Genomic DNA, 11,039 nt, shown 5'->3' with positions numbered 1-11,039 from the left:
TTTAAAAAAAATAGTACTTTAACATACACTAAAAATATTAGTTCATAACATTATGGTATTATTACTTTAATAAAAACATCTTGATGTAAAGATAATATTATAAACCGTTAATTTTTTTTTAGATCGTTGTGTACAACATCAATCCTTAATTGAGATGAATCAAAAACATTCTAAAAAATTATATATTTTCTTTAATATCGTCATCAAGAATAACTTAATTTTTAAAAATATTCCCAACAAAATAACAAAATAAAGCAGAATACAAATACAATATTTTTACAAATGTAAACCGTTAGATAATTTAAAATATTTAATTAAATATATTTATCTAAATTATCTAACAATTCACAATATTATCTTTATATAAAGATGTTTTTGACAAAAAAAGCCATCTAACATTATATATATAACTTTAATTTTAGGGGGGCAACATGGTCCTGATTCTCATCCTCAACCGAAATGAATGTGCATGCATATCTGATCTGTTATATAAATAACTTTATTATCTTGTAAAGCATATATAGCAAAAACTTGAACACATACATATAGGATCTCATGATATGTCACTTTTATGGGGTAATAACTTCTATTCATTCATATCCATATTCATCTTACATGCATCTCTCTCTGGTCCTCCAATCTCTTGTTTCATATAAATCCTCTATGAAATTAGAACTCAATATAATAATAGTATTAAAGCTGCTATATAGTGGTAGCTTTGAAAATTCACTTTTGGAATTGGTACTTGTATCTTCCTCACTTTTAGGGCTTTAACAGCTATACATATATACAAACTACAACTCAACCTAAACCTAATTAATTAAACCCCCTTCAAAATTCAACACTCATATTAATTAATCTCAATATCAATTCATTCTCTTTCTCCTCCTCCTCTTTTTTTTTTTCAAAGTACAAATAATAATAAATATATAGATAAGAGAACCAATTTTAATTAATTAATGAGCAATGTTGTATTATTAGTAAAATTTATTATTTTTTATTAATATTTAGTTGTCTATATTTTAAATCCTAAATTCTAATAATATAAAGCTAAAGTATTAACCTAAAATTGACTAATATTAATAAAAAATATTTGTTTCTAATATTTTTTAAGTTGATATTAATTAATTTTTTTTATATAACTTTTTTGGTCTTTATTTTTAAACAAAATTAGGATCTATAATTTAAGATTTAAAATTTAAGAATTTAAAAAAGAATTTAGGGTAAAAGAAAATTTTCAAAAAATTAATTTATATTCACTGAAAATGGTTAATTTTCCGTTAAATTCAGTATAATATATAGCATCTAAAGCCCCAATGAACGTCTAATTAATCTAAATTTGAGTTTAATTAATTAACTAAAAAATAATAAAACTCCAAAGCAAATCATGATAAACATTAATTAGTATATATAGTGAAGGAAATAATAACCTCAGATAAATAATTTGCACATGAATATAATTACAACTAATTAAAAATTAAAATTGAGAGATGATGATATATGAGAATATAAATAAATAAATATATGTATGAATAGTATGTATGATGATGGGTGAAGTGGTCCAATATCGTTTAGTACGTACAATTACAATGATTTGGATTGATCACTGAAAGAGTACACTGCATGCGTCCAATGGATTTCTGATTTTCAGTTAATTAAAGGAAAGGCCACGCCATGCCAAGTCAAAAGCTGAAGAAAGATGAGAACTCAGAACACGAATTCATCAACAATTCCTTCAAATATTTTTAGACCTATTCATAATAATCAATACATTAGTTAAACATAGTATAATTAATTATGTTTCTTCCCATTTTCATTCTTCTCCTTTTATGGTTTAGCATCATCAATCAATCCAAACCAACAACAATAATCATGCATTATATCAAGCTCTTTTCTTATAAAATTGAATTTTATTTTCATCAGCTATATATATATGTCAAACATCTTTTAACTACTTTGGTTATCCATATTATATATAATAAAAATATACAAAAGGTTAGTTGATGATGTATACTTTTATTTTTTAAAATATTTTTTATTATAGTTTATAAAAGATATTTTTTGTTATCTTCAAAATTTGAATCAAAGACTTATCTGAATTGTAATTTATTTGTTATTTCAATTAATTTTATTTTTACCAATTTTACATGTGTTTAACAAAATAAAAGAATAAATAAATTAACTGATATGTTATTATCTATTAATAATGATAATAATATTTTTTTGTTGTATAGGATATATTCTAATTAATAGGTTAAAAAATTAATCTATCGTAGATAAGAATTTTATTTAAAAATTTATTACTAATCAATAAATTTTTATATGTATAAAATAAAATTTAAATTTAGACGACATTTATTAAAATATACCAACAAACTAATTAGTTGGCCAATTTAAGTTGGTTATATTTATAATAATATTAATAGTAGTAATAAAATCTAGTTATATGTAGTCTATATTTTATAGAAAAACTTTTAAGTATATTGATATACTAATATTTCAGTAAAAAATAAATTTTAATCGTTAATATTAATTATAAAAAATATATAATATATATATATAGTTAAGATTAATGATTAAAATTTACTGAAATATCCATATATACCGGTTTACTTGAAAATTTTTCTATTTTATATATATATATAAAAAATTTTCTATTATATATATATATATATATATATATACATTAATTAGCCCTAGATAGGAGGTAGGTGTGTATAGGGTGGGGGCACTGCCTCCTTCATTCAAATGTCTATATTTTCAGATCCAGAGCTGATCCCAAGACTGATCTTTACCCATGAAAAGTAGTCAATTTTGTTGCTTCCTCCTTCCTTCCTTCTTCCTTCATGCATCTCAGATACATCCCATACATACAGTACTATCCACCACCATCATCAATGAAAAGCAGAACATGTTTTATTATTTTCTTAATCGATGCTTTAATTAATAACTTTGTTAAAATCAAGGTTTCTAACTAAATCTGGTAACAATCTTTATTTTTATAAATAGATACTTTTTTTTTTGGTGTGTGTTTTTAAGATGTTTATTTTGACAGAACTTTTCTTTTAATATATATAACTATATGTTTAACATGTTATTTATTTGAAGGTTTAATTTATTCATAGCAACCATCTATCTATAAGTTATTATATTATATTATTATATTATTATATTACTCTCTATGATATCAAAATGACTGTTAAGTTGTATATAGTTTTAGACATAGATTAAGAAAATAATTCAACAATAATCCTTATTATTAAATATATATTCCTTTTTATATTTATTTTATTTTTTACTTATTCTCTCTCTCTCCCCTTTAGTTAATAAGATTACTACTAATGAAGAATTATTGTTGAACCTTTTTTTTAAAAAAAATAAACATAGATTTGTGATCAAATAAAATTTTAATTAACAATTGAGATTTATTTGGGATTTAATAGAGTATAACTCACATAATAATCTTTAAGAACTATTTAATATCATACATACACAACTAGCATTTTTAATTATTGATTTGATTATTAAGTGCTCTAAGAACATGTTAGTAGTTAAGGTTTTAAAAAAGATATGTTTAATTATCTTTGAATGGATAATTATATTCTTCATGGTGATAATCAGGACCCATAATTACGAGATAAATTAAACTAATACACCCTTTTATGCAAAAGCACTTTTTGTAGCATGGACGACAAAGCATAAATTTGTTCCTTTCTTTGGGGCTAATTTTTAACTTTTATTTTAAAGAATGATGGACAATATAAGAACCGAATTTATAGAATTTCATATATCATATTAAACATTTTTGTAGAAATTCATGTGAGTGATTGTTATATTTTACAGTCCAAAGTTTATTGTTGTGTAAACGAATTTGTTTTCAGTTGATTAACACTAGGTCTAGATGTAAAATTAATAGAAGGGTTAAACTCATCATTTCCACTATATTATTTTTACAAAATATTACAAATAATAAAAAGTAATTAACATACACTAAACTGACCCCTTAATTTTATGGAGAAAATAAATATAGAAGTAATACTCTAAATAGGTTTTAAAGAAATTGGTCGTCCAACGGATTCATTTCTAAAAAAATATTAAGTCTTCGTTTTTTAAGATTCTTAGAAATATGTTAGATATATGTTCCCACGCGTTAGGTTTAATTAACCGGTAAAGATTATATTTTTTTTTCTACGTAGAGGTTGACGCTTTGATGTGTCAGATAAAATGACACGTGTCACTCTTAAAATAATTTAATTTTTTGTATCTATAGTAAATATGATGTCATTTTATGATAATTCCAAAGGATAATTTTAGTTTTTGAATACTCATAAACAATGACATTAAAGAGACTTATCTAACTTATAATAAAATTTTTAAGGAACTTATCTGAATTATAATAAAAATCACAGTAATGTTGGAAAAAAAGGTGAAATTTTGCCTTTGTGAAATTTTTTGGGAAGAAAGGTGATAAGCTATGAAATGGCTAAGATGATATTTTGATTCAAGTGACATTATACATTTTATCCCAAATTATAAAATAAGTGGTATACTAAATAAAGATAGACTATAATATATGCAAATGCTAAAGATAGATTAAGCAAAAATAGACTATTAAGTAGCCATACAAGACCAAAAAAAAAGTTTACTTTCTTGAACAACACACAAATTTATCACATTCAAAAAAGAAAAGCTTCATTGATAACTACTCATTTCTTCTCTAAAGGTAGCATTATATTATGTTGTACAATAACAGGTCTTATTGCATCAGGTTGAATTATCACATATATAAAACAATTATATTATGATGATGGTGTTTTTGATGATTTATAATATAAATCAGATAAGTTTTTTAAAAATTTTATTATAAGTCAGATAGATTTTTTAAAATTAAGGATGAATTTATCCACTTAAAATAATGTTAAAAAAAAGAATATGATCTTTATCAGCTAAACTTAACGTAAAGACATATCTAATATATTTCTAAAAATTTTAAAAATTGAAGACTTAATTAATTTTTCTCAAATTCGATTTGTAAGACGACCAATTTTTTAAAGATTTATTTAAGATAATACTCTAAATATAATTTATATCTAAGGAGATATAACAGAAATTCTATTCAAATTAAATTAATGTTTTATTCTGTTTCCTATCCTTTAAATCGTGGTATTTATAATGAGTTCTCACATGAAGTGAAACAATATTATTTTATGTAAAAATATTATAATTTGACCATTGAAAAATGATATTTTAATTAATATTTAAATTAAATTTGACTGAAAAAACATAATATATACTATGCTACATGTCATTTTCTTCAATGATCATCTTATGTCATAAATATAAAAATAATACTTCATAATAGCAAGCTATTTTAAATCTCGGTAACGTACGGGATCAAATTATTTTATTAATTAAAATAATCTAATAATTTATTGATACAATAAAAATTAATTAAAAATAAAGAGAGATGCATAAAAAAATTAGTTAAATTTAATTACAAGAATAATTTAATTTAAATAATAACAAACTATTTTGAAAAAAACACACACACAAACAGATTTATCCATTGCCGACTAATTTAACATCCATCACTTAATTAAGAATTTTTCATTTAAATTTTATTTTTCATTTTCATCCCTCCTCACATGTCTATCCATATTGTTATGTACATACAGTGTCTTTAGATAAATGCATGTACAATTATTTCACACCCCAAAAAAGACAACTATTTTTTTAGACAAAGAAAATTACCACAACTTAAAACAATTGTATTGCTTTTCAACCAATATAAGGTAAATTATTCCAAAACAGGTTCAAACTTTTTTCATAAAGCAAACTACTATTGCATAACTTGCATAACTTCATTCACATATGAATTTCACGTTACTACTTTTACCATTTGTTAGTGGGCGTTTGTTTCAAAAAAAAAAAAAAAAGTGATTTTTTAAAATTGTCTAGAAAAAATATATTATTTTTATATTTGTTTTAATTTTTGAAATTTTGTTTCTAAAAACAAATTATTTTTCAGGAAAAAAATTATTACCAAAATTTGAAAACTTTATTTCCATATCAAAAAGTGGGTTTCTATTAACATGTAACATTATATTTTTCAATTATTATATTTTTTTCGAAACTTTTCCTTTTATTGACTAAAAATAATTTTCAATTTTTTTTTTTATAATAGTCCCATGTATGATATACCTGAGAATATAATTCCGTGAAATATATTTTTTTAACCTTGAAATATATAAACGCTCACACAACGTAGAAAAAATTGAATCTCATTTAAAACAAATAATAATAGTTATAAAAAAAGATGAAGAGAGAAAAATAGCTTAAGCATCATTATTAAGCCTTCTCAGTTACCTGAAATTTTGAGTTTGAAAAAGTAGTAATTAAATAATTAAACTGTATGGACTTGGAACTTTTTTAATTTCCCTCTAAGGGTAAATGCAATGTACCATAGTAAATGCAATGCAACTATATTCTAATAACAAAACTGGTTCACAGTTCACAACTGTTTCATTTCAAATCAAATTTATGATCATGCTTTGGATTATGTCTACAACATATTTATACTTTGATTTATATATGCAAATATAAATGTGGTAATAATAAATACCTTTCACTCGTTTATGATCTGACATTATGCCACCTATCATCAATAGTACGATCTTCACACAAATTAAAGAAATATGGTCATGATTAAATTAAAAGATAAATAAATACTTAATTTAGATATATCCATTTTTATTTGGATGGACATTTTGGAGAATAATATGTGAAAGGAATAGTCATTTTACAACATAATATACAAAAAGATATTACAATTTTCAACCATGTTATATGTATATATCCTAAAATTAATTATTAAAATCAATCACTAATATATAATTTATATTAAAATATAAAATATATATTAAAAATAGATTAAATAAAACATATATTTATACATAAATATTTTAGTATACAAAAAATGTTTCTATTCAATTATATATATAGTTTACTTAGTCCAAATATTTAGTGATTAAAATGCATATGCTACTGCCCCCTAGCTAAAAGGGGTTAAAATTTATTATATATTCAGAAAATTTAAAGATGTACCTTCATTCAAGATTGAGATCTCTCATTATTGAAAAATCTCTATCAAGGCTTCAAATCTTTAATCTTCTTTGGTATTCATCTTGCTGTTCCCTTTCTGCATAACATATATACATTTCATTCATAATTAACTAAAACATCATCAAAGAAATAAAGTGGCATACCTAAATAAACATTTTCAGTATAATATATATATATATATATATATATATATATATATATATATATATATATACATGTATATGGAGATTACTTTTGATCTACTATAAAAAAAAAAGTAGTTAATATATGCATCCAATTATTTTACAATATTCAAACACAAAACCTATATATATTATGGAATAACAATGAATCCCATGAAAATATATATATATATATATATATATATATATATATATATATATATATATATATATATAATGGGGTCTGAAAGTTCTATAAAAAATATGATTCATCATTATTCCATGAAAGATCCTTTGGCAATAGAGGTAATAATGCATATCTTCATTTACGCTTTTCATGCAAAGTGCGTAATATATATATGGATCATATATTCTAGTATTATTAATTATATTACCGTAATTAGAGTATTTTAAAAAATATTATTAAAATTAAAATAATATTTTTTATTGTTAAACAATATTTTTCGAAAAGTATTGTTTTAAAAAAATTATTAAAATGTAAAAAAAATATAATTTTAATTTTAACAATACTTATATAATCATCATAGCTATTATAACATAGTCATACTAAAATTTATACACATATATATTCATATATTTTCTCTTATCAACTTAAACTTTTAGAAAAAGTGATTTGATAATATAATGTCAAAACTTCTGTGACTAAAAGATTTAGAGTTCGATCCTTATTATTCAAGAAAAACATAAGGTAAAAAAATTCAAAAATACTATTTGTACACCAAAATCAGCTACCAATGTATTTGTATATAAATACATGTGTGATTTAATTTATTTTCAATGTGTATTTATATTTCAATATATATTTATACTGATGACTGACTTTAATGACTGATTTTGATGTACATATAGCATTACTCAAAAAAATTATACAAAAATTAAAACAAACCCAAATGAAGCTCTTACTCAAAAACACGTACTAAAAATATGACTATTTATGTATTTTTTCTATCAACTTAAATTAAAAAAAAAAATAATATCATCAAAGGAAGAACCATATTTGACCTAACTATATACTACAACATACTATACAGTAACATGTTTTCCAGCAGTGTTGGGTTCCAATGCATGCATTTGAAAACTTGGATGAAGAAACACATAAGAAAACAAAAAGGGATGCATTTGTAGTCTCTTTCATGGAAATTGACTTCACAAGAAGGATGTGAGATATTCCTATTATTTTTACACAAAAGCATCATCACCATTTAAGTCTGTGTAGTAATACAAAAAGAAAAGTTGTGCTTCCATATATGTATTTATTTGTGTGTCAATTACTGCTGATCTTACTGTCCCACATGATGTTGTTGCTTCTTATGCTTTCACATATTACAAACCTTGATGAGAACACACATAACATACATTCTGTATGCATCTTTCATGTCTCCCTTTTATGTTATTTCAACAGTCAATATATTGTTTGCATTAAATGTCTTCATTTTCCTTTTTCTTTTCTATATCAAAAATGCTTCCTACATAAAAAAATCAATCACTATATATTTGAATATAAATATATGTTAATTAATTTATTTTTAATATATATTTTATATTTTAATATGTATATTATTAACTGATTTGATAGTTAATTTTTTTTATATATGTAACATGGTTATATATATAGAGAAAAGTTTAATTTTAATATATTAACAATAAAAAATGTTATATAATTATAAAATTATTATTTTTAAAAATTTAAATTGTAAAAAAAAAATACATAAATAATTATATTTCTAACACATTTAAAAAAAAAGACACTCGTTTTTATTTTGCTTAAACTTTTTTGTATATATTTTTTTTTTTTATTTACCTTGTACTTATATTTTATTTTTGGTGTTCAACAAAAAAGTGAATTTAAAACTTTTTAATCATAGAAGTTTTCATAACATATCATAAAATAAACCACTTTTTTTAAGAATTTAAACTGATAAAAAAAATACATAAATAGTTATATTTATAATATATACAATCATCTAATTATATTTAAATAATAAATTTAAAAATTAATTATTTTTACTCATGTGACCAATTATCTGTTTACAACTATATATATTCAAAAGAAGATTGAGAGTGATCATTCGATTTCTCTCCAGCTATTACTATTAGTACACCAAATACATACATTCACATAGAAAACATATTTTAGGGCTTCTCTTGATTAATTAATGCTCCTAAGGTTTAATTGATATATATAGATAGATAGATAGATAGATAGATAATGCACATTATGTTGTTTTATAACTGCTGATTTGTAAAAATATTTGCATAATAAATGCATTGGAATTATAATAAACTTCTGATAGTTTCTAATAAGAATTTCTACCTTAATAATCTTGTTACTAAAAATGAAAATGTTTCTAAGGCCATTTGTTAGCAATTTTTTATTTTTATTTATTCACTCTGTGTAAACAAAGTAGCTTATATATATATACCAACAATGTAATGAATGTATAATTAAATCATTTTTTATATTAATAATTAAATTAAATTACTCTATTATTATCTTTGGCTATTATCATTTTACAGCACCTTTAAGTAAAGTAATGAAAATTCATGTAAACCTTAAAGCATAGTCCGTGTTTGATAGGGAACTCTCTTTACTCAGTAAAGTACAATAATATATATATTCTTAGTCTACTTTAGATTATATAGTGAAGAACATACACATACATGTTTTAAATTAATAAAAATGATAACTATTTTTAAAAGGAAAAATTAAAGTTTAACTTTCTATATAGTATCCAAATATATTTTGGTAAATTTCACCCAGCATATATATATTGCAAAAATTATATATAATAATATAAAAGCTGATATATAATTCATAATAATTATTAATCAACTCACGGATATTATGCTCTCTCCATGAATTCGATCGATGTATGTGTCCAAAAAGTCTTCTGCATAATTATTGCAATGACTGTGAAGAATCCAAATAATAATAAAAAATAAAAATTGTTAGCATGTTAATTAAGCAGTGAGAGTTTTCAACTTTCAACAGTAAAGAGTACTGTGTTGAAGAGTAATTAAACATCACGCGAGGAATAAAGTAAAATAATAATAAATTAAATAGCCAATTAAAGTTTAAATAAATTGCACCACTAATAAGACTACTATAATAATAAGAAGAAGAACACAAAAAATAGGGTACTAATTAACTTAATTATCTACTTACCCTTGTGTTTATATTATTAGAGATGTTTCTGAATTAACCTAAAACACGTTTTTGTGTATATATGTGTAGTACAATTCCAGACAAGAAAATGCGGCTGCTGAATATAAAAGACAAGAAAATGTATCATCACAAGAAAACAAAACAAAGTACCTAAATGTATTCAGATACAATAATAGAGTGTATAATTTTACTGTTTTATCTAATCATTTTTTATTGTTGCATATCTAATAACCTTGTTAGAGAAAATACATCAAAATTTGATGAGTTTTTATATGATTTCAAGATAGTTAATAAATACACAACAATAATAAAACCTTTAATTAAGAGAAGAATTAGAAAGAATTGAAAATTTTCACACAAAAATAAGATAATAAATTATTAAATAATTCAATCAAACATATTAAATTATCTAACCGTTCGTAATGTCATTTTCATAATCATAAAAATATTTACTTATTAAAACACTAAAAATATTAGTATTTTAATAATTAATTTTTGTTATAAAATATATATAATTAACATAAATAACTAAAATTACTAAAATACTAAAACATTTGGAAATTTTCTAA

The 11,039-nt window shown here is 22.1% G+C and overlaps 1 long non-coding RNA gene across 1 annotated transcript; it reads right to left on the bottom strand.

The window, feature by feature from the left end:
* Positions 1-1,435: 1,435 nt before the first annotated feature.
* LOC130961239 (uncharacterized) lies at positions 1,436-10,536 on the bottom strand. Its single transcript, XR_009079446.1, has 5 exons — positions 10,471-10,536; positions 10,143-10,215; positions 7,105-7,198; positions 6,623-6,674; positions 1,436-1,751 (listed from the first exon to the last, which is right to left on the bottom strand). It is a non-coding gene; the product is annotated as an uncharacterized LOC130961239 (long non-coding RNA).
* Between the last annotated feature and the right edge of the window lie 503 nt (positions 10,537-11,039).

The sequence above is a fragment of the Arachis stenosperma genome, chromosome 2 (assembly GCF_014773155.1).
Source record: "Arachis stenosperma cultivar V10309 chromosome 2, arast.V10309.gnm1.PFL2, whole genome shotgun sequence".
Classification (NCBI taxonomy): domain Eukaryota; kingdom Viridiplantae; phylum Streptophyta; class Magnoliopsida; order Fabales; family Fabaceae; genus Arachis; species Arachis stenosperma.
Note: the sequence above shows the minus strand (reverse complement) of the source record. Positions and strands in the feature narration are given on the sequence as shown.